This window comes from Catharus ustulatus, chromosome 1 (genome assembly GCF_009819885.2).
Source record: "Catharus ustulatus isolate bCatUst1 chromosome 1, bCatUst1.pri.v2, whole genome shotgun sequence".
Classification (NCBI taxonomy): Eukaryota; Metazoa; Chordata; class Aves; order Passeriformes; family Turdidae; genus Catharus; species Catharus ustulatus.
The window spans coordinates 107414985-107436285 of record NC_046221.1 but is presented as its reverse complement, the minus strand read 5'-3'; the positions used below and the strand labels follow the sequence as shown (position 1 = coordinate 107436285).

The following is a 21301-nucleotide window of genomic DNA, read 5'->3' as shown; positions in this document are numbered from 1 at the left end:
AGAGGTCCTGAACTATTGTGGGAATCACATACCTTAGGGAGACCTATTTAACCAGCTGAGGACCTGCAGCTAGCATGAAAAGTAGGGAAAGGGGAAAAGTTTAATAGTTCTCCTCCCACATTTTCTAGTCATCCATTGAGGAAGAGGTGAATTCCCAGGACTCAGAGAGCAGAAGAGATCTGCGAAAGTTACAAGAAAATGAGAGACTGGGAATGGTCTGTCTTGAAAAGAATTGCTTACTTAGTGGTTTGATGTGGTTTAAATCCCATACCCTAAAAGCATAAGGGGCTCGAGGGACTGGTTTGTCTACATGTTTTGGGAGTGAGAAAATCTGGTTGCCTTAGTGGGGGATTGCAGCCATCAGAGGCCACAGCATCCCGAGAAAACCACTAATAATAACCTATTCCTAAAAACACGTTCATTTGCTTGCTTTTTCTTCCAGGATCAAATGGGGCAATTGTTTCTGACTCAATAAAATGTCTTAGATTTTTTTTGTTTGATTGCATGTTTCATCCTTGTGAAGTATTTATTCACTAAAATAAGATGATCCAACTGTCAAGTTTTGATGGGCTACTGAGTTCTTTCTTGACAAGTTGACCCTCTGGCTTCCTGACCAGCTACCTGAATTATGATAGGAAACCAAAGAGGTCTAGAGAAGTCAGAGCTCCTGTTTCCAGTGGTAAGCACCTTTAGTATTTTAATGAGGAATTTACTCCCATATACCTGCTTCTCCCTGGCCTGTTGTGGCTGATCTTAAGTTTCCCAAGGTGGGTTCCTTAACCTACCTCTGGCAGCTCCAGAAAACATGGGCAGCTTCAGAAAATGTGCAGGGGATTTCTTTCACTGAGGGGCTTCAAAAGTCAAGATTCCAGGAATATTTTTTAATGTCCCATTGGAGAGAAATTTTGGGGTCTGGCACCCCTCATAGTCAGATCCACTGAGAATTTGAGAGTGAAATATACTGGCTGGCATATTTGGGGTTTGGAAGGCTCCTAGGATATATGGAGAAATGTTGCACAACTGAAGTCGGTGTAGTCTGGACCTACAAACTGTGTTTGTGTGTGGCTGCTGCTGATGGTCCTTGTGACAGGAAATTGGTACAGCTAGAACTAGGAAAGGGTGAAGACTCTGTGCTAACACTGCTTGTTTCTCACTTTTCATCCTCACTGATAAACTGGAGATAAAGATCTGCCTGTCACAGGGGAATGTTTTATACCTCGCTAAAAAAAAAGGGAAAGAGTGAGAGCAGTTTTCTTTCTATTTTCTTTTTAAATCTGCATGAGAAAGTAAAGCCATCTGCCTGGAGCAGCCTCCCTGCTGCCCCAGCACGTACACAAGCTGCATAATCAGAGCATTCACAATGACAATGTTTTATTCTGTTGTCCCACAGGGCTATTCCATGCTTACAAAGCAAATTAATTGGGTTTGAAAAATTGTTATAAGCTGGATCTGTAAAGGCATGGGGGTTTCATTAAGTTGCCAGAGCAGCTTATAGTGTCATCAGAAGTCAGTGCTAATATCTGTGCTAATATCTGTGCTAATATCTGTGCACCACTGTGGAGGCAGTAATAATCTTTCCTCTATTGGTTATCTCTTAGCTAAAGGTGCTAATATATAAAAAGAAATTAATACAAAGAAGAAAAAGCTTCCTTGAGCATAAAAAAATTACAGTAATTTCATGATTAAAAGCCGCACCATTTTGACTAAAATTTTGGTCCGAACCCAAAGTGTGGCTTATAATCAGGTGCGGCTTATATACAGACAAAGAACAAAACGTTGCTGTTTTAGTTTGGAGGACAGGACATGGAGGACAGTCTGCTGAGAAAGGCAGGAACTTCTCTTTGAAATGGAGAATGTAAACCCCCTCCCTCCAAATTATTAGAATTCTGAAATCAAGGGGCTTTCAGGCAAAAATATGGGAATTAGGAATAACAGTTCTTTTCTAGGGAAATTAAAATAGAAATACAGTACTACAAAGAAACAAACTCCAAACCATGACAAAGTCAGAGTACAACCTGACACCCCGTCAGGCAGGGTGTTGGTAGCAGTCCCATTAAATGGTGGCTGCATCCTCCTGCAGTGACAGATGTGATTCAGTTGAAGCAGTGCTCCTGTAGAAGGTGCAGTTTCCCTCTAAAGGTCCAGTGGTGATGTGGAGAAATGTGGTTTTCCTCTGGAGTCCAATGGAGAAAGGGGCTACCTTAGTGTCCCAAAACTTCTGTTTTATCTTAGTAAGAAATGTTGGGCTCTTCCCCTTGACTGGAGCAACTTCCAATGGGATGAAGTAATTTTATCAGTCCCACATTGGGACTCAATGGGCCATTAGTAGAAAATGACTCGCTGGAGGAAGGATGGGTTGTGAAAAGATAAAGAACAATGCCCCGCCTGGTTTCAATGGATGGCCCATTAGCAGAATATCTGCCATGGAGATAAGGATCACTGCCCCCACCCTCAACAGATGGTGATAGAATAGATACCTTTTATCACACTCTGTATTGTAATGTGCGACTTATAATCAGGTGTGGCTTATGTATGGACAAAGAACGAGAAGTTGCTGACACCCGGAAGTGCAGCTTATACTCAGTGCGGCTTATAATCGAAATTACTGTAATTATATTTTATGTGTGTATTGTCTTTTTCCTTTTCTTTGGTAGTCAGGTAAATGTGGTATGGGATTGCATATGGAAAAACACCTGTCCTAAACAGGCACAATCAGTTTGGATAAATGTTTTGGTCAGTGAATGCACAACAATTTGCCTGTTTGAAATAACTCCAAAACTTGAGTGGAAAGTTAGGGGGAGAAACTGATGTATGTTCTTTTAGGCAGTTTACAACACTTCTTTGACAACGCTTTTTGTAGTTGTTCTTACTTCAGTTAAATCAGATGCTTTCTCCATCTGTTGTGAATGTTGGCCTTCCACACATGAAAAAAAAGAAATAAGAATCTATGTGAGTGTATATATATATGTATATATATTTGGTGGAAAAATCCCCAAACGTCCCTGGTAACTTCTGTAGTTTTAAGAGTGGGCAGAGTTCTTGAGACCATGCTTCAGCTATGATTTCTAACTCAGCTTAATTGAACAATCTCGATTTTGTGTTTTATCTCCAAAATCTGTCACACTGACAGGAAGTGTGAAAGGACTGAGAAAAATGTTGTTTGCCAAAAGAACATTTAATGCAGGCAGGTTGTTTTTTTTTTTTTCTTTTGATCCTTCGGTTTTCCTTTTTATCTTTCTCTAATTGTGCAAGTCCCTAATTTCCAGTGATAATGATAAAGTTGTAGAAGGGGTAGCACTGTAGGTGGAAAGTACCTCCTACTATTTTGGAATTTGAGTTATTTCTGGGAGAAATATTAATACATTAAAATCAACTGTGCGACAGTTTTGCACTGTCTTGTATCTATTTTCACTTTGATATTAGCTGCGCTTTGAGAGGTGTAAGAGAAATTTGAAATTAATGTGTATTTTAATGGGGCCATTTGTTCTCATGGGAATATTTTGGGGGAGGTGAGTCAAATGCTTTCAGTACTTTTAAAATAAAGCACATACATTTTGAGCAGTGGAGAGTTCATTTTGAAGAGCTTAAAACTGATGGTCAGGCAGGAACAACTGCAGGTGTTAAATGTAGTTTTAGTATTGTAACCATAAGACTAGTGATTTCCTATTTTTAAAAAAAAGCTGTTTATAGAAATACACTTTAAAAGGAATGCTTGAATTCTTTTGGTGAGGATAGGCCTCTGATCTCCCTTCATAAAGGACTATATTTTCTGTTTCAGCACCATGCAAAAAGTAACTTCTACGTTTTCATGACATGTGCTACTTCTGAACATTGTTCTGATCTAATCTTTCCTTCTCAATTCTCTTTGGGATAAATTTGTCTTTTAATTTGAGGTCTTCAACTCCCAAAACTATGAAGTGACATTATTTCTGTAGGTCATGGACAGCCAGGCTCCTAGAGTCAGTAGTTGCAGGCACTGAGGTTCAGTTACAGGCACCTAAGGTTCACCCTTCTAAACTGGAGATATTCTAGTGGTCAGAAATGTGTGTGTGTATGTATATATATATATGTGTGTGTGTGTATATGTGTATATATATATATATTTAATTTGCTAAAGCTTATTAGGAAGGTTAATATAGGTGAACAGTAACCAGAAATTGTTTTTATAATGGTTCTACCCCTTCCAAAATTGTTTTTATAATGTGTTCTACCCCTTCCGCTCCCCAGTTTTTCCCCTTTAAAACGTTTTTACTATTGTAAGTTAATAATGAAAAATGTAAATGAATAACTCCTATACAGATATGTAAAATATGAAAACCAAGATATTTTTATTCTACTATGATTTAAAAGTACACTTTCCTTCTGTGATCATTATTATTTCACTCATGAAATCAACTATTGGTATGAATGATTGCTGTTATATATCTGAGTTTAATTTTCTGGGTACACTCCATTTTCCTGTTGTTTCACCCAAAGTACATGCTCCAAATGAGCTGAATAAATATTGAACTGCCACTGAGAAGAAAAAATTGGAATAATATTTGAATCTGTTAGTGAAAATGTTAAGTTGCTTCAAGTGGTAAGTGATAGTGTGTGGGGTAACATGACTATTGATATTTTTCCCTGGTAACACTCCCTTCCCTCCCTCCATTTCTTTTCTGGTGGAGAAGGCGAATAACGAATGTCAGAGGGTGAATCAATCTCTCTGGGTCTGAGACACTGCTGCAGTGCCACTCTGGACCTAAAATCCACCTTGCCCAGTGGTGTCTCTGGCAGTGATGATAAGCAAGGACATTAGCATGAGTAGACACTAGGCAAATATCTCTAATATTACCTGCCTTGTCCCTTTTGAAGCCTTTCCTCACCTCTCATAGGCTTTTGTGCCTTCATTGCTGTTCCCCTCTCTCTTAAAGAACTGTGTGCAATTTGAAGGGTGTGCACCAAGGGTTGATACAAGAGCAGTGAAGGGATTTTGCTTTGTTCTCTCTTCCTTTTTTGATTGTTCCTGACATTTTCACTTTGCTTTTATGGAACCATCTATCATAACATATCTGGTCTTGCTCCAGAATGCTAAAAGTTATTTCAGAAACTACTGCTGATTATGCAGATCGAGGGCTGTCTTTCCCTACTATGCATCACTTCAGTTATACACAATGAATTTCAGCTGCTGTGTTACTGCTCAGCCATTCCATCTTGTTGGACTCTTTTGTAATTCTCCCCAATCTGCTCACATTCCTGTTCTTCTGCATAACTTAGTGTCATCAGCAATCTTTACCTCAGGCCTTGCTCCCTTTTCTAACATCTGTGTATATTAAATAGCTTATTTCTCAGCACCAGCACCAGTAAAACTGAACTGATGGCTTCCCTCTGTTGTGAGAAGTGACCACTTGTACTCCATTTCCCATTTTCTAATTGATTTATTCTCACAAGGACTCCTTATCCTACAGTCACTTTGCTTCCCCTGTCATCCCAAGCTAAAAAACTGTAGAAATCTTGGTCTGTAGCTTCCTTTCTGTGGACTTACATGTTACCTCAGAGTGTCCATCTGTCACCAGAGTCACAGATGCCTAAGCAAATCAGCACTGCACGCTCTTTCCCCAGGCTTCCTCAGACCCTGCCCAGGTTTCCGCTGAAATCCACCACCTTTCTTCCTGTAAGACAGGCTCCCCTGTGGTCCCATCCAAGGTCATGCACCCTGTTGTTTATTTGCCTGATGATTGAATCTCCCACTGCTACAACCTGCTTCTTCCTATCTGGTCTTTGATCTTCCCCTTACTTTAACTTCCTTTGAAAAAAATCTGTCCTTGGACGTATGAATGTGGCTTCCAGGAATTTTCTGTTCGGTGAAGTAGCTTTGTTTTGAATTGGGAGAGGAAGGCCTCTTCTGTCACTTCCTCTGGAGACCCTTCCCGAGAGCCAGGTGCTGCTCCTGAGCACGCATCAAGCTCTCCCTGTGAGGGCTGGCAGCATGCAAACTGAGTTATGCTGTTTTGCAGGCACATGCTGGTGAGAGGGATTAAGACCTGTGTAGAATATTTTTATAAAACCACAAGATAAAAGGATAAACTAATCTCCACACCTGGGGAGATTTCATACTTTCACATAGTTCTCTTGGATTCATTTTCATCATCTAGAAGGAAAACCTTACCGTATTTTGTACATGAGACCTTTACAGGTTGTGGTATTCCATTTGGACCATAGCCTGTCAGATTTCACCTTGCCTTAGCAGTGCTTCCAGGCTATATGTGCCTATATGCAAAGGCTTTGAAAGACAAAGGAATGTGATATATCCTGTCATTTCAGAAGAAACCTAGTAGCTTCCAGATATAAAAAGAATGAGCTAGAGGACTGGCTCTTTGCTCAGAATGAGCTGACTATTCCAGGTAGAGAACTGGATCTTTGCTTTTCTCTCTATTTGCACCAAATTTCCAAAGAGAACCTGATGGCATTCTTCATTGGGTCTAGAAGTACATAGTGCATACAGCTCCTGATGAGGATCAGACAACTTATATAGGCCTTTTTAGAGCAGTGAGAAACAATTGAATTACTAAAGTAGCACCTAGAAAAGTGTTTTGGTTTTTTTTTTCTAGAGGAAACCCATCCCTTCTATGTTTGTGTGTCAGACTGCTACATATTACTGAGCCAACATGGGAAAGCCTGGTCAATGCCAGCAAATAGCTGGTACCTCTGCACTACCTGGTCTGATAGGCAGCAGTGGTGGTTTACTTAAAGTTTAGGTCTCTGGTGACATCTTTCTATGAAATGAATACTACAGGTCAAGTAAGAAAATTTAAGAAATGTGATGATATGATGATTAAATTATTTAGTAGGTGAGTGTTCAATCTGCAGCAAAGTATCTTTGAAATGTGAAATCTATGAGTGTTCCCAGATGCCCTTTGGGGGAGCTGGAGATGAAGGAGGGCAGTCTGACTGTTTGAAATGAAGCACTCATACATTCTTTGTTGTCAGCAATGATGCTGGGAGAGTTAAATATCTGAGCTGGAGTTCAACCATTGTTGGTAACAGGAAGCAACTATACTTCTTATGAAGGCTGAAATAAAATCTAAACCATACCCAGATGCAGTTCTGAGCACTGAGAGGACGGCCTTCAAGAACTTTTCCCTAGTGTGCTGATGAGTGGTGACTTTCAAAGCCCTTCATGGCTTGGGGAAGCAACTATCATTAGCTGCCTACTCCTTTTGGAGACCTAGGGTCCTGCTCCATGTCTAATTTAGGGGTTTCTGTTGTTTTTCTTTCCCTTTTCCCTTTCCTTTCTTTCTGTTGTTTCTTTTGGGGCTGGCTTTGAAAGAAAACCTCTGTGTGCAGGGTCTGCTTGAAGACCCAAACCTACTCAGCTGTGCTGTAGATTATACAGGTGGGAAGAAGCAGGGAAGGGCTTGAGATATATCCCTTCTAAGAAAAGAGGAAAAACAAAACAAAGCAAACAAAGAGCAAGGGGAAGAAGCTGCTGGCTGGATGCCACCCTGAATGGCCTCGTTGTTCTCCAGCTCTCTGGACCTAATTAAGCGACTCCATTTCTACAGGCGATGGCAAAGTCTAATGGCAGCAAACAGAAGATCACAAACACATGGAGCAAGCCTGTGATGTGGCTTTCTAGAATGAGAGATTGCAATTGCTGGAGGAGGACAGAAAGGATGAGGAGTACAGGGAGCAGAGGCAAGGAGGTCCCTCTGCAGAGACAAAAGTGGCAGACACAGGGAGGAGTTTTGTTTCTTCTCAGGAATGCTGGGAAGAATAGGGGAGAGTTTAATTTCAAAGTCCAACAACGCAGCCATGGCATTTGTTTCCAATCCAACAGGAATGAGCGTATGGTTTGAACAATTCTTTCGAGGTTCCTAGCAGGGGGAATATAACTCATCTCAGCTGGCTGTTTTAGGAGATCAAATGACACAAAGATTTTCACTCAAAGCCTAGGGTATCCTTCTGGCAGCCAGAGACCATGCACATCTTCACAGATTCACCATTAGCTCTAATAGGGACCAAGAGCTGCGTGCTGTGTAGAAAACTGCTTGCTTACAAAACAATCTTATTACTGCCAGATGTTGGCTCCCTGCCCACTTTTACATAATTCAGGCTTTTCCTTGCTCAAGATGTTACAATTTAAAGGTGCTTTAGAAGTTTTCTTTTAAAAGGCTTGATAATTCTATTTTCCTTATTCTTTTTTTCCCCTTGCTCTGAGTGGCTCTTCTGCCAGCACATGCTTCAATCTGGTGTATGTGGCATACATTAACATGCACGACCAGGAATAGCAAAACTCCTTCTTAGATCTATCTCTGGGTTAATTGAAACAAGAATAAAAATATTCATAAGGCCATGCTGTCTGCATCCTGATGACTCACACATACCAAATACAGTGTGTATCTTTGTTTCAGATGCAGTGCCACATAGCAAGCATATTGGCCTTTTTTTCCCCCCACATTTTTTGCTTTTTAAAAAAATAAATATGAAACTTTAGCTGGTGCTTTATTTTAAATGTCCAAGTACTGATAACAGAGTCTTAAGTCAAGAAAGTGATATGTCTCTCCAAGCAAACTTCTGCACATGGACACTGAGACATTAATTTCATCCTTCTTCTGCAAATTAAATAACTGACAAAGAAGTGTCATAATTGGCCTGTGACATAATCCCTATTGAATCTGCAGTGGGTTACCCAAAGTACCAATGAGCAAAAAATATTATAACAAGATTATTCTAGTAGGTTGCCAGTGGAATTGGAAATAAGGAGCTTCAGTTCTTTCTCTGAGCTTTTTACTTTATTTGCTTCAAAGACAGAAGTTGCCTAGTTTGCCTAATTTCAGCCTGACCACCTGAAATGTGTGGATCCAGGTGAGGCTGGTTATCAAGGCTCCCTTTTATTGATAGTGAAGAGAGGAAAGCTTTGAAAGCCAATTCATTCCAGTCAAAGGGAGGCAGGCCAAGTGGGAAAACCTTCTCCAGAGGTCTCTGTACAGCGTGATGCTTGACATAGTTGCTTGTGCCGAGCTAATGACTTCAGCTGTCCATTTACCTGGGCAACAGACCATGATCCATAATTTCTTTTATTATACAGTATGCTTGTATTTCCTATTCTATAGCCAGGAAATTCAACGGTCCTAAGAAAATTGTGGTGCCTGAAACTAAATCACGTGGAAAACAGTACTGTACTTGTGATATTCTCCTCTAGATCTATACCAGCACCAGGATAATACAAGTTTGGAAAGGATGACTGTAACCCCTTTATTTCACTCTGTCTTTGGAGAAACTGTATTGTAAATCATAGGATAATCCTATCAGAAGTGCAGTCGTGTGAGCTGATGAAATAGTCTCCCCCTGCTACCATTCATATTTACAGTATGAATGAACCATTCTCACTCAGAAATCAGTTCAATGTGTTTTTACCATGCAAGTTCACAGTTTTCTAGTGACTTCTAAACCACTTAAAGTTCTCCCCCAACCTAAAAATATCTCTTCTCATGATTAGACTAAACAGCATTGTTAGCAAGAGAATAAAGAAATTTTGGCAATAGTCTAGGGAAATATAAGCAATAATAATTTATTGCCATTCATGTTCTGAGAGATATTTTATATTTTATTTCTTTAGAATTTTATTTTCCTCTGATTTTACTCAATGCAGGGGACTTATTTCACAAAACACTGGCCTGAAAATATCATAATAATTAGAACATTGATATGAGTGATATGAGTGTCTTGACAATGTAGAATAAACTTTTCTCCCTTTCAGTTTACAAGTAGTTGACATGACTAGAAAAATCTGCTTCTTTTTTTTTAATTTTTTTTTTTTAATGACTGTGAGCTAAGATAATCTGTTTACCTCAAATGAGGTGTTCTTTCTGTGCTGTCCTGTAGCTGTGCCCATTATGAGATTCTCTGAAGGTCAGTTTGTGGTTAAGAGGTAAAACTACACACTTAATTCTCTTTCCTGTGTATGGAAGCATAATTTTTATCTCTGTTGGAGTCTCACCTGTAACATAAGAGTTTAAAATGTTTCTCCTGCTTCTGAGTCTGAATTCCTTGCCCAATATTAATTACGTGCTGTGCTGAGACTTGTATGATCAGATGTTGCCCATTTTTTGCTGGCTGGGGTAAAGACTCACTGTGTTGTGCTTCCTGGAGGAGCTAGCTGGTAACAAGGTCTGGCTGAAATTAGTCATTTTTATCTTCTTAGATACATCAGTATTTGGAAATCCATTTTGGTTTGACTTAAAATGAAAACACGTTGCTTTATGATTTAATGTAAAACAAATTGCTTCGGAAAATTAGGATGTATAAATAAGCAATCATTTGTTTTGAAATGCAGGCATTTCAATACAGATTAAACACTGTATTTTGAGATTTTTAAATTTTTTTTTTCCATTATAAAAGTAATATTTTTCTGAGATGTCATGACATAGCACACAAAACACATGAAAAATTCCTCCTAAATGAATTCCCAAATTCCCTTACAATCAGAAAATTTTCTGAAGTCAAATAATCACGATATTTCTCTTTTAAAACTGTTCTCACTGGAATAAATGCATTTTTCAAAATGTCTAACAAAAGCAAATGCTTTGAAAACTTTTGGGTGAGTGCAGTTGGCAAGAGTTTGTTTTCAGGGACAGACATTGCTTAGAAATAGATGAAGAAACACAGGGTTGTCAACCAACTACTTCTGCTACTGAAGAGCTATTGAATTAAATGTTTTGTTGGGTTTTTTTTCTTCCCATAAACTCTTTTCTTTCTTGTTGGTTTTCAACAGAGAAGTAAAGACATGTTGCAGCAAGCACGTTTGGCTGTTGCACTGAAAACATGAAAACAGCAGGGATGAAGTCTGCCAGTCTCTTTTTTCCTCTGGGCTCTCTGTTCCCCAAATCCAGCTGCACAAATTATTTGTGGGCTGTGCATGTGCCCACATGCACATGGAGGGAATGGCAGCTCCATCACATTATCTGGAGCATGCATTTCTCACCAGGTAGTGCTGACAGAAGAATCTCAGCCCTGCTGGTAAATCCATATGTACATACATAACTGAGGAAGGGGAAACAGAATACCTTTGGAGGTGGCCTGGGGAATATCTAGCTTGGAGCTTTAAGCATGTCACTTTTAGCCCATAATATTAAGACTCAGTCTTTGCTGTAAGAGGACACATGCACAATGTTCTCACATAAATGATGGGCTTGGTTATTCTCTGATGGAGAAGCTCTGAATAAAAAACCCCAACCATTATTTTATTAATATTTTGGGATTTTTTACCCATTCGCTCTCAAGACTATTCAATAGGTCATGACATTGCTTTCTGAAAGCAATTGAAGAAAAGTGAATTGAAGAAAGTGAGAAGGCAAAATAATTCTGTGTTTTAATATTGAACATCCATTTGATCCTTTAGTTTTCGTGCACTGCCAGTCATAACATGGATGTAAATAATGGTTAGCAAGTTCTAATGTACTTGTAGGATTGTGCTAAAATTGTTGGGATAATTTGGTGAAATGATCTTTAGAAAGACACTCATAGTACAGAAAAGCAATCAGTTAAAATTGCATAAGCTTGTTTTATTTTATCCTGACAATAAAACAGTATGGAGAAACAGAAGCCTCTATTCAAAGGATCATTTTAGTTAGCATTTCTGAAAAAGCCTGTAAGATTTCCAAATCATTAGGTTTCCAATATGATCTGTGCTTTCCTGGTACAGGAGCCTAGGGTGGGTATCTTGTGAGTCAGGCAAATTTTGTGTCATTTTTAAATATTCCAAAGCTACTAAATACTTACTTGATCTCTTCCCAAATCACAATTGAGCTGAAAAAAAAATAAAATCACAAAAATTGTTGAACAGGAAGTCTTAACTAGATTTCACATGCTGAAATCTACTAATTAGAGGGATTTCCTGGAGATGAGAAGATGTGAATCATGTCACTGTGAGCAATTTTTAGTGCACTTCTGCCCTACGATACAGGGCAAAAACTTTTCAAGCTCTGTCAGCAGCATCTTTTTACAAGAAAGAAGTGGAATTTTTCCTTTGGGGCCCCTGACTAGCAAACTGCCAGTGTGACATGCAAATAGTGAGATGGATCGGAAAGCAGAGTGTGTAATTACACTGGGCTTGGCTGGGCCAATTCCTTTCAAATTGGGAAATTGTGGCTGGGCACTGGATCATTGGATAACACAGGTGCTCTGAGCACTTTTCATGGATATCTGTTTCTTTAGTCTTTGTAGGTTAACAAAGAAGTTAAAGCCCCTGAGTTGACAGGTAAAATGAGCAATGATGAATCTTAATAGTGCTAAATCTCCCATGCTTTATCTTTTTCTATGGTCTTTCAAGATGGCAATGTCTTTTTGCAGTTTTCTCCTAAAACAGAGAGATCTCTTTTGAATCTTGGAAGAAATTATTCTTGTCTTGGTACAGTGTATGAAGAGGTATCATAGCTTTAGGGATTACAGATGAGAAACTGCTAATGGAATTGGTCTGCCCAAAAGCAAATGTTTGCCTTTTGGGCACCTACAGCAGACCCTAGTTATCCAAGCACCTGTCACCTATGGGAACAACCACTTTCTAGAGCACAGCCCACGTTTTTCTGGATGGCCCCCTTAAGGTTGAGATGACTCACAAGGCAGCTGCCTACACAGGGACTGACAAATCCCACCCTTTCCACTGCTGATTCCAGCACATATTCCAAACACACACATAGAAGTCATGCATGCTGACTCTCTCTTGGTAGTAAGCAAGCTCTCCCTTGCAGAGATGCTTGCAGAGAGGAGCTGGGGACAGTGCAACCTCTTGGTTGCACTCTAATGCCTTGGAGAGAAAACACATCAGTCAATGAAGGCAGTTAAATGTGAGAGGGAAGAAAGGTTGGTTGACTTAGACTGACATACTTTGCCCGCCTGAATATGCCTTAGCTGCTGATGCTGCTCAGAGCTGATCCACTTTGGTGCAAATCTGAGGAATCCTGGCAGGACTGTTTGCCCCTTGCACGATCCAACACAATCAGGCCTTCTGAAGAATTTGTCTGCCCCATTGGAAGGCATAAGTGTATAACCAGAAACTATCAGCACCTATGTGGGGGGTCCCAATGTAATAAGGAATCATGCTGGTCTAGATTGTGTTACCCTGAATCTGGTAACTGCAGTGGGAATATATTCAGTTTCTTGGGATAAGATTGGACTATTTTTTTAAAAATTAAAAGTAGTGATGAAGTTGCTCATTCCTTCTGTTTTCATACTAAGCAGTAAATTTTGAGTGAACAGATATATGTGTGTGAGAGATGTTACTCTTGTTCAATAATTAAGAGGAGACATCAGTCAGATACATAGACAACCCCCTCAATTTGTGCTGTCTTCACTATCAGAACCAGGCTCTAATGTTGGTAATTGATGTAACAAATAGACTGAAGCTGAGACAGAAGAGAACAATAACAAAACAAAAAAAAACAAAACAAAGCAAACAAACAAAAAAATCACAACTCCAGGTTCCTTGAATAACACCTAGACTAATGACTTGTGCTCTCTTGCTCTCTGTAGGATTTGGCTTTTGAAGAGGTATTGCACTGAACTGAAATGATATGAAAAAGAGTAGTTTTCAAATTTAAGATCTGCAGGAACTTTCTTAATCATATAGCAAGGTGTTCTCAGTCAGAAAAGAGTAAGTGAAAGGTTGCATCAAGACCAATAATTTTGGTCTGACTTTTCCTTCACTTTCCCAGGAGACTTTCAGTCGTCTCTGACTTTTTGGGTGATGTGCCCAGACCTCATCCAGACAAGGAGTCAGGATTCAGCAAGGGTTCACACTAGGATCTGAGAGTGTGAAGTACTCTTGGATCCCACAGTCTAGACATAGCTCCAGGGAAGATTTCCTTTAGACTTGTTTTTGGGATGGTTTGTTTGATTTTTTGTTTGCTCCTGTTCTCCTTTATTTGTATATTTTGAACTCTGAATTGAATTGCTGCAAGTTATGTGAACGCTGCTGCTTGATTTAAGTGGCCAGTTTGGGACAGAGTGATGTCTTGATCTCCCAGTGACCAACGAAGGAGAATATGCTTAGAAACCACCCTTGTTTCTCACTAATTGTAGGCAAGTGTAACTTTGGCCATAGATTCAGGTCAAACCATGAGGTCTGGAGGTGTTTCTCTCTTAACTGTGTCACGTGGGAGTTTGCATGTATTCAGGGATCCATTCTTTTTGAAACCAACAACTTCTCATTCATATTATCGCACAGTATTATAATAGGAGCTCCTGTGATTTGTTAATGTGCAAGTTGCTAAAACAGTGGCAGCTCTTTTTCCCAGTGCATGTTTAGTGTGGGCAGATAAAGCCAAGCCATGGCAAGCAGCAAAGCTGAGGAGGATTCTTCATTACCATTTTATTTCCTTACTGCTATCTGAAGAATAATACAGAGCATGCTATGTTCTATAAAAAATATCTAGATGTGCTTTCCTCATTTGTGTTCCCAGACAGCTGGAGGCTGGATAATACTATGGCTTTAAATACAATACTAACTCCCAGCAGTGCCAACATTAATTTTTCTTCCTTATAGCATATGGGTTTGAGTGCTTAAATGTTTAAAAGCATTTATCTTTTGGATGGAATAAAAAGTGATCCCTTCTAAGTAGCACTGACTGTCATGTTCTCCAAACAGAATAAACAGCCAAGATCTTCTGGCACAGGAGGCTGAAACTAAATTTGATCTTCGGTGTAATAATATTAACATGTAAAAGCTTATTCTCCTGTTATTTATAATAGATAGAAGCATCTTAATGCATAGATGGCAAAGTGTGACTAAATAATTAAAACCTCCCAATGATACAGATGCATGAATAGAGCTGATGACAGACCTCTTATGTTGGATCCCAGGAACCAGGGATTTTTGAGCTTTCTGTGCTTTCTGGCACTGACCCCCTGGAGAACACTGCTTTTGACCTGAGGCCTTGGAGAAGGCTTCCAAATTTGACAGATGGAGTTAAAGTCATGGATTCGTAGTAAAAATAGAAGTATGTGATTTGACATGGTGAAGGGTTTTAAATTTGAGGGTTTTATAATGTAGTAATAGGTATGGGACAAGATAGAGGAATTTGGGGTGTTCTTTTGGTGGTATTCTTCATTCCTCTTCATGGTTTCAGATAGTAGTTTCTGGTTGCACAGTTAGTGCTGTACTGCAGGTCACAGGAATTTGGTTATTGGGTCAAAAGTAAATAATGTAGGTGTTAATTCTCTATTGGGCTGTTTAGCTTTAAGAGACCTTTGTAGCTAGCTAGGTTCACCTTCATTTTACTCACTTTTATCTGGTAGCTAGAAGTGTTGCAGAGCTCTCTGTCCTTAAATAAGATTTAATAAACGACCAAACCCAAACACAAGAAAATTCATCTCCTTCATGTTTTTCATGCTGACTCTGAGTGAAGACAGAAGAAAATGAAGACAAGCGGCTAGTTAAGTGGTGCAAATGCCACCATTACACACTTAGGTCTAGAGTAGGGTTCCTTCTTAAAATCTCATCTTCTCTTGTTTTTAAACCTTTCACATGTTTATACTGCGTGAGCAAGGGCAAATTTATCTGTTATGTGTGCTGTGGCTGAGAAGAATGAGCCAGTGTCATTACAGAATGCTCTCCAAAGCATCTCACTGCTACATCAAGGCATATTTAGCAGTCTGAAAAATCAATAGCTTTAAAATAACACACTGGAAAACCTCCACGTCCCTCAAGGATTTTTATTCTATCAGAAAGGCAGTAAGGTTATATTGCAACCTCTTAGAGTTTTACTAATACTGGGAAAACGGCAATAGATATCAATGCTGTTCTTTGATGAGAAAAAGACTACTTGAGCATAACTGTTTTTCAGTTAGATTTCAGATCCTAGTTTAAAGCAAAGGCTTTCAGATCTGCAGGGTGTCTTGACAATAGAAGGTGTTTTTTATAATTAAGATTGCTCTATGCAAGGCATTTTTTCACAGTTTCCTCAGTTTGAAATATGTAAAGCATAAGTCAGCATCAAGGAAAAAAACCTAAATATTAATTCTATTGCAAAATTTTGGGCTTGGATAACAGGTATTTCCTGTCTGCTACTGCAGAGAGGAGCCAGAAGTGGGGAAAGCAACTGGAGGACTGCTTTGCACAAGGGTCTGTTTCCCAGTCACTTGACCCATGCCCAGCTTGGAGGGTTGAAGGGATGACAGGCCAAAACAGTAAAAAAAACAGTAAAAGAAAGAGGGATCTTCACAGCAGTAACCATTATGGAACAATTTGTACTTCCTCAGAGATCAGTCTGGGTACTGCAGCAGCACATGGTCAGGCGGATATGAGCTTTTTTTGCACGTGTTCTGTCCCAGTTTCCCTACTAGGAAGCTTGGACATGGGTAGGAGCTGCTTTGTCCTGGCTGATTCCCAGCTGGGTTAGCTGGGGGACTGGTACATAGGGTGCACCCTTAAAGAGAAGTCATAGTTTGGTCAAAAGACCTACCAGAAGTGCCCAAAGACACTTGCCTCTTCCAGCCTGGCTTTGTAGGGAGCAGCAACGTGGACTTGAGGTGGATACTGGGGGAAGTGCTCTGATGGTGAAGGCTCAGTGCTAATGTTAGCTCAGTCACTTCCCAAATCCATGGTTATGCCATTGCTATCCAGGCTCCTTTGCAGAAAACATGTCTTTGTGTTTATTGAGAGGCACTTGGGGTTTTTATGGTCTGAAGGGAATTATTCCTCTGGCTTATAAGCCTTTGGAACTACCAGTCAGTCTTGCACTTGGAAGCACATGCTCTCTTGATGGGTGTGAAAAATATTCTTTGACCTAGAGAGACCTTCAATCCTTGTGCCCACAGCTTTTATTACATCTTCAGCAGTTGGTACAAGAGTCTGAGCTACAGCATCATGAGGTGCAAGTGATGGGCTTTGTGAGTGAGCATTAGGAATGCCGTGTTTGTTATTTATAAGTTAATGGCACTGTTTTCATAAATGATGTATGGATGACTGGTTGCTTAGCAGAAATGTGGCCCAGAAGCCAGACCTATAAATAAGATGAAGTTACAAAGAGCAGTTCTATTTCTGTGGATAAAGCAATGTGTTTTTCAGTGAACTCAGTTGCAAAGTACCTCTATATGGAGATTTTTTCTGTATTTTGTTGGAGATTAAAACTCCCTGGTGGTCTGGTTTTTTTTCAGTATAGAACAAACACACGCATTGTGTGGCCCACACGTAAGCCCCAAATTACCTGAATATAAATCAAAACCTACTTTTTTTCCCCCCCTGCTTTTGTGTGCAACTAGTATTCTCCTGTCAGTTACCTGAGTCAATATTTTTCAGTTTAATTTTGTATGTTAGAATTTTATATCATGCAATGTGGTCTTTGTTTCCAAGAAGCCTGAGTCAAAAGTCTGAGTGAAGCAAAGAAACAGACAAGAAAAAGCTCAATGGAAACAAATTATTTCACTATTTTATTCTTTCTGCTTTCATTTATGATATCTACAGATTTCTAAAAATCTGCCTTAAAAGCTTTTCTTTTTGTGCCCTTGTAATGCTTTTCAGAAGTTCTTCAATATGAGAGAGCCAACAAACATACACTTTTTTCCCCTCTCTCTTTCAGAAGTTTCTTAGAAGCAACTTTCCAACCAACATATTTTTTAGAAAATGTAAAAGATATTAATCTGATTCAATTGAGACAACTCTAAGATGCTCATAGGCAAACACTGTAATATGTCTTTGTGGTATAAACGTTGATAACTGCCTCTCAGTATACCCAAGAAGGTGACATGAGGCTAGTGTTTAACTGACTGTTACCTTCTTGAATTTTGGTATACTGGTGTTTCCATCAGTAGATGGATTTATTCAAATAGCATTATCAATGGATTGGGCATGAATGACTAAGATGTGTTATTATGGTCAGGATACAGAAACTTGCAGCCATTGCTTAGACAAGTAATCCAAATTTGTATAGGACTTCTGCTGGTTTTTTTTTTTTTTTTAAGCAGCAGGTTTAAATCTAGGTATTGTTTTTAATATAACAAGTTTTTTCCTCGATGAAAGAAAATGTGGGCAATTGTTAGTTCTACGTATCTATGCAGAGAGAAAAATTTGTATATGAGAAAAGGATAAAAGAGATTTGTATATGAGGAGGGAGTTAAAAGGTCAGCCATTAGGCCTTATTTATTATAACAGATAAGATTTCACACATACATTGCAAGAAAATAAGACATACTTGGAGTCTGTGTCTGTGTGTAAGACATTCCTGTCTCTCTATTCCTTCCTGACTCCATTGGAAATTTCAAAACAAGTCGAAGTGATTGACTTTCAATTCCATATGTTTGGATGACTGGCTAAGGAGATCCTGCTGTGATCCTCTCTGAGGAAAGAGGCCTCTTGGACTATTTAAGAAAAAAGAAGCCATGGGAGAATGGGATACACAGGGAAGCAGTTACACTTCAACCAATGTGTGGGAGCCCTGGTCAGAGCAGGGAGGCTCATAGTTTCTTCCCACTGTGACCATAGTCCTCTAAAGTGTCCAAACACAAAGAAAAGGGGATCTTCAATTCCTTGCATCAAGGAAATAATCCCAAATATACATATGATTTTTGTTGGCAGTGGTTGTTCTATAAGGGAATATAATAATAGGATTTTTTACAGAATAGATGTCCTTTTGAGGTAAGAATTTCTCAACAGAACTAAAACCCCAAATCACTGAGGACCATATATCCAGCTGACACCTGTTTTTTTCTGCAGTTAAATTCTTTAGTTCTTTCTGTCTTTTCTTCTCAGGGCCCCAAGTAGGTAAATTGGACTTGCCAGTGGTGCTTGAACTGCAAGACCTATTTACATATTCACCTTTTGTTTTTTTTAGGAACACACCTTCATTTGTCTGAAGTCGTGGTTTGCCAAGTGGAAGTAGCACATCAGACTCTTATTGCTCCTTTGCTAGCATTTTTGGACTGTGGCTGAGGGTGGCTGAGGTGAATTCACAGCAACAGCCTACTCCAATGAGAAGGTTTGGGGAGACAACATGGAAAATAAGCAAATTCCAGTTTAAACCTTGCCAGGCAATAGCTGGTGACCAGAGGGGCTGAAAGGGACCCTAAAGGCTTTTGGAACAACATTGTAAGTAAAATAACAACTTTGCAATGAAAATAGAGAGAATATTCCAGTCCTTGCACGTTTCTGGAAGAATTCCCTTCAGATGCAAAAGAAAAAGAATTCCACATACCCTGAAATCCCTGAAGAAATCTCTGCTTCTTAGGTTCCTGTGAACTTTCATGACTAGGAGTCACAGCCAACTCAGCATAAAAAGATTTAAATATTCCCCCTGTCATGGCTGAGACACCACATCCAAGGGGAAAAATATATTCCTTGGCCATTTCTCCTAGACTACTAAGGCCTTGCTTCTTCTCTTTAGTGCTCTGAGTGTGTTTTTAGACTGAATAACAGTTAATTGATATGGAGCATCAGCATAACTTTAATAAGATATCAGACCATCACAGTGCTAGAAAATCTTGGAAACCCATGTCTGGGACAACATATCTCTGGATTCTTCCAAGTGAATCCTCTGAGGGGAAAAGGCAAAACTTTTTTGCTTTATTCTTTATGAAGAAAGCCCTTGGAAGTTTGACTTTATCATTTTAGGACCAGTTCTGGCTTACGAACACCTCTTACAATTTTTTCCCCTGAATTCATATGAGCTAAGCCTAGGCCCATTTAGTTCTAAGGCTAGAATTTTTATTTTATAGTTTTTATTGAGAACATTACAGTGGATGTGATGCATCTGACTGAATCAATAATTTTCAGATTTTACAGAAGTCTGTTTTGAAAGACCAGGGAAGAAGCATGTGCAAACCGGTATAATTGTTTAATTATAAGTTAACTTGTTGCAACCAGCAGAAGAAACTTCTGTGGCCAGGGTCTCATCCATGTTGATTCAGCATGCATTTGACAGTGTGAAAGAACCAGGATTGTAAGCCTGAATCATTATGGTGACAAAAGGGTCATAACTTTCATTAATTGAATTGAATTATCAATTTCCTCATTGACATGCAGGGTATTTTAGTAGCTTGGCCATTTCTTCCCTGCTCACACCTCAATATAAAAGTGATAAAAGAATAGATTGAACTTAAAGCACTGCAAATAAAAGTCTGAGGGTGATATTTACAGGTAGGGAACAAAAGGATATGACAGAGTAGGGTCTAAAAAGAAAAGTCCGAGATGCTTTGATGTGTGATCCATCCATATTCTCAAACACCTCTGGGGTTTTGTGAGGGGTTGGTTGATTGGCTTCTTCTTTGTTAAAAGATTCAGGAAATAATGTTCCTCCATGCAGTTTTATTCATGAGCAGCTCCTCGTTTGGTATCTGATTTTCAAATTATGCTGGGCAGATTTCCTAAATTCACAGGTTGCATTGTACTTCCTGGTAGGAGGGGAATAACTCACACAGTTTTTAAGTGGGAATGTTCATATCAGTATATGAGATTACTCCTTGAAATATCCTTTTTCAAAGAATATTGCTGACTCCAAACTTGTCCTTTGGACTATTTCCCAAAAAGTTAACAATGTATATCTAGAAATGTAAATGAAAGGAAGGGTGTTTTCAGAAAAGATTTACAATACTCCCTCTCTGCTGCTTGTGGTGGTATAACATTTCACATTGGCAGTGTTGTTTTGGGAAGAAAATAAAACCAAGGATCTTCATAAGGTGTAGGTTTCCCTTGTAGTTTAACCTGGTGCTTACCCATGGGCACAGGATTCAGTTCTGGTACTTCTCAGATTACTTAAGCCAAAATTTAGAGTTTATGATCCAGAAATTTTTCTTTGTGGTGTGACCACCTTGAATTGAGGATTACTCTGGACACAGCATTGTTGAGATTCTGAAGTGTCTCCTGCTCAACAATTACAAAATATCAGCACTCCATAAACATTTCAGGACAGACAGTCACATGAGGGCATAATCTGCTTTGATATAAGAAATTAAAACCTACCCTTTGCAATAAGAGAGCAACCACAAGCTCTGTGAACTACAGGAAGATTCTTGATGTAGGTTAAATCTATTATTTTGGGCAAAAAATCTCAAAATATTGAAGTTATGTCTGTAAAAAAGACAAAAGATGAAAAAGCAAAGAGTCATCCATCTGAAGCATTGATATTTGTGCAATTGGATGGGTTGTACTGATGGGGTTGAAGAGAAGCATTGAGCTTAGCTTGCCTTTACTATTTTGCATGAAAACAGTAAAATAAAAAGATAATGGGAAACTCTGCCAACTGCCCATTTACAAAATGTTTGCAGTTAGTATTTTGTCTCCCAATCCTTGATTCTGTAAAATCCCTTTTCCAAATTTGTTTATACCTTA

The 21301-nt window shown here is 39.1% G+C and overlaps 1 long non-coding RNA gene across 4 annotated transcripts in view; it reads left to right on the top strand.

The window, feature by feature from the left end:
- The window catches only part of LOC117003717, a 116352-nt gene that overhangs the window by 67673 nt on the left and 27378 nt on the right, over positions 1–21301 (top strand). For all 4 annotated transcript variants that reach the window (XR_004419544.1, XR_004419545.1, XR_004419542.1 and 1 more), the window contains one exon: positions 18810–19063. This is a non-coding gene — a long non-coding RNA (uncharacterized LOC117003717). The remainder of the gene's footprint in view (positions 1–18809; positions 19064–21301) is intronic.